Here is a 4021-nt window from a genome sequence, read left to right on the forward strand (position 1 = left end):
AGTTTATGACCGTTCGACCTCGTCATCCCTTGGGGCGCTCTGGTGACCAGGCTAAAGAGTCCCATGGCTCTCAGCCTGTCATCGTAAGATCTGTTTTCCTGACCTCTGATCATGCGCGTGGCTCTCCTCTGGACTCTGGATGTTGATCTTTCAAATTACTGACTGTGAAATATAGTAAATAAGACATGCAGTCATATCTATGCATTGTAAAATAATATTTGTTTTACCCTCAGCATGCAGGCTGAAAGGTCCTACCTGTATCTTGCTGGTCATTGTTTACTTTTATAACTTATCTGTGGCCATTTGGAACTGCATGGTTACAACTATTCTGCATACCATGGTCACTCAACTTGTCAGTGACAGCAGAGATAAAACTCAAATCTTCCTGTTCCAAAATACATTGGTTTCTATCGCATGAGCTGTTAACCTGATACACATGTAAAGCAGTTCTAATTTCATCCAATAGAAGGCAGTAGTACTTCCTCTCCAAATCTACTCTGAAGGGCTAAAGCTTTGAAATCTTAAGAAGCTAAAAGCAAACACACGTATAAACTAACAATAAACACTGCTAGACTCCTGACTTCATGCGGTGCCCAACGACTAGGGAGACAACAATCCAATTACTCATGGGTCCTGTTACTCATTAGCCAGACCAGGCAGGGAGCGACCACCAGCACACATTGCTCGCAATAGCTTTATTCAGAATGGAGACAGCTTAGGACCAGCTCCCAAAGAAACAACGAACCGGGGAGCCGCAGTGAACAATAGTTTTTTCCCCACGTTTATACACTTTGGTTTATACTCATTAACATTCATTCCACCTTTGTCCCTCCTGCTGTTCCACCTGTTTCTCCACCTATCTCAAGCTCCCCCTCTGTTTACGGTTTGCTTCATTAGCATGGAATTGCTTCTGCATTTCATTCATTTACATGTCTTTTTGTTAAGAGTGCATATCTAAGACTTTGACTTTACTTCTTCGGTTAATGGGCGAACTTTGGAGGCTTTCACCAATCACCATTCACCTTTTCACATGTTCATCTCAGATTCTGTTACCAATTATGTGTTGTTTTTCACATTCCAGTCTATTTTTCTGTCTCATGTTGTACCATCTTCCACATTCCTAAAACATCACCTCATTCACAACACACAGGCTCACACAGATATACTTGCTGCTTTTTCCTTAGAAAATGGTTGACACAGTTAAGATGGTTACTTAGCATAAGCAAATATCTTAGATATCTTTCTGCCTTATGGTCAACTGCTTTTGCTAGGCCACAGGTTTTATTCACCTACAAATCCAGTGCTCCCCAAAAATCTACATAGTGTTACCCTAACAAACATTATAATATACATTACAAAATGACTACACACACACCCTGGGTATAATGCTGCATGAAATATTATATTTCTATATATCTTTAGAAAATGTCAGATGCAGTTATGAAGCAGAGCAGGAGGGAAGACTGTAGGCTGACTCAGGTCTGGATTTTATTAATTCCCCCATAATGTTTAAATACCCCTTAATTTCAGTTTGTTTTTATGGGAATTTTATATCATACATCAATCCATCGAGGGTGTTGTGGTAGATTGGTTAAGGTGTTTTGCTATGGCTCCAGTGGCATAAGTTCAAGTCTTGCTTTAGACTCATGCTAGAGGCTGTCCCCAGTTGACACTGATATAAATGGTTAATTGGTCTTTCAGGCTAGTGAATACAAGGCAGCTGGACATGATACTGGCCAAAACACTTTCTTGTCTACTATTCTCAGCCAGGGTGCAACAGCATCCTGAGGTTTCATGAGATGTGTTTAAGGGTGCCAGGTAATATTAACACCATTAAGTGTACAAACACCAACACATGATTCACAAGCTAAAGCAAGAGATTTCAAATAGAAATCCATAATATTAAAAGCATTCCAACCTGTTGTGATCTTTCCGAGTTCCTTGGAAAAGAAGAATTGTTTAATTATATTTCTATAGTCAAGAAACTATTAAGAGGTAACAGATGACATTTTCTGAGGCATGCTTTAAGTTTAAAAAAGTTGGTGCACCTTAACCATACTAACCCAATGGACTGTTAGGCTCAGAGGGACCTTAGAATCATAGAATCATAAAAAATTAGGGTTAGAAGTGACCTCAGTAAGCATTGGCAATGAGTAGGGGGTGCACATGCACCCCCTGAGATTGGTAATGCACCCCCCAGTGAAAAGCACTGTCAAGACTGTCGGTGGTGCCCTTGGGTGGTCACTACTTGCCACCCCCCCACCCCCACTGCTGACACCACTGGCTGCATCTACGGGCAGTTCCCAGTTGCTGCTGGCTGCCACTGATGTTGCCAGTGGCGTCTGCAGGTGGTCACCAACCACCAGTCAATGCTCATTACCCCTATTCCTCCCCGCCACTGACACCACCGCAGCCGCCTGCGGGAGCTCCCTGCTCAGCCTGCCTCTGCTGCTGACACTGCCACAGCTGCCTGTGGGTGCTTCCCGCTTGCCACCACCATGCCCCCACTGCCGACACCACCACCAACACCTGCGGGAGGTCACCATGCCCCCCCCCCCCCCAGTTTCTAGGGCATGCGGCATTCATGTCAGTAGGTCATCTAATCGAACCCCATGCTCAAAGCAGGATCATCCCCGACTAAATCATTCCAGCCAGGGCATTGTCAAGCCAGGCCTTAAAAACCTCTAAGGATGGAGATTTCACCACTTCTCTAGGTAACCTGTTTCAGTGCTTCTCCACCCTACTAGTGGGAAATTTCATCCTAATATCTAACCTAAACCTCCTTTGCAGCAACTTGAGACAGTTGCTCCTTGTTCTGTCATCTGCCACCACTCAGAACAGTCTAGCTCCATCCTCCTTCAAACCACCCTTCAGATAGTTAAAGGCTGCTATCAAATCCCCCCTCAGTCTTCTCTTCTGCAGACTAAATAAACCCAGTTCCCTCAGCCACACCTCAGAAGTCACGTGCCCCAGCCCCATCACCATTTTTGTTGCTCTCCACTGGACTCTCTCCAACTTGTCCACATTCCTTCTATAGTGGGAGGCCCAAAACTGGACACAGTACTCCAGATGTGGCCTCACCAGTGCAGAATAGAGCAGAATTACTTCCCTTGATCTGCTGGCAACGCTTCTATCAATGTAGCCCAGTATGCAGTTAGCTTTCTTGGCAATAAGGGCACATTGCTGGCTCATATTCATCTTATTGTTCACTGTAATCCTCAGGTCCTTTTCTGCAGAGTTGATCCTTAGCCAGTCATCCCCCAGCCTGCACTGGTGCATGGGATTCCCCCATCTTAAGTGCAGGACTTTGCACTTGTGCTTGTTGAACCTCATGAGATTCCTTTTGGCCCAATCCTCCAATTTGTTTGGGGCTCTCTGAATCCTGGCCCTGCCCTCCAGTGTCTCTACTACACCCTGCAACTTGGTGTCATCCACAAATTTACTGAGGGTGCAATCCATCCCATCTTCCAGATCATTAATGAAGATGCTGAATAAAACGGGCCCAGGACCCACCCCTGGGGCACTCCACTTGATACCAGCTGCCGACTAGACATTGAGCTAGTGATTACTACCCATTGAGCCCGACAATCCAGCCAGCTTTCTATCCACCTTACAACCCATCCATCCAAGCCATACTTCCTCAGCTTGCTTGCAAGAATGCTGTGGGAGATGGTGACCGGAAGGGGCAGGGCTGACCACCATAAAACAGACAGGAGGCTGTGGGGGGCTCTCTCTCTCTCTCCCTCCCTCTCCTGACCGGCAGCTGGATCGAAGGGGAACGGTTAGGCTGAGGAAAAGAGCTTGACCCTGAAAGGGTAAAAAGGAGAAAGGCCTGGAGCCATTAGTTACAGGTGCGATATGGTGTGGATTAGAGAACGCTTGTGTGAGGGGGCCAGGACCCCAGGGGACCCGGCCCGAGCGAGAAAGCCCGGCGGGCCGTCCAACTTCCGGGATCAGACCCGGAAGTCTGGCCGGGGAGTTAAAGTTTCCCGGAACATAAACCGGGCCGGGGTGAGACCGG

General features: G+C 46.5%; 1 protein-coding gene across 4 annotated transcripts in view; it reads right to left on the reverse strand.

The window, feature by feature from the left end:
• OLAH (oleoyl-ACP hydrolase) overlaps positions 1 to 4021 on the reverse strand; it is a 27094-nt gene that overhangs the window by 14058 nt on the left and 9015 nt on the right. The window lies entirely within an intron of this gene.

The sequence above is a fragment of the Crocodylus porosus genome, unplaced genomic scaffold, assembly GCF_001723895.1.
Source record: "Crocodylus porosus isolate Cpor-Errol unplaced genomic scaffold, CroPor_comp1, whole genome shotgun sequence".
Taxonomy (NCBI): domain Eukaryota; kingdom Metazoa; phylum Chordata; order Crocodylia; family Crocodylidae; genus Crocodylus; species Crocodylus porosus.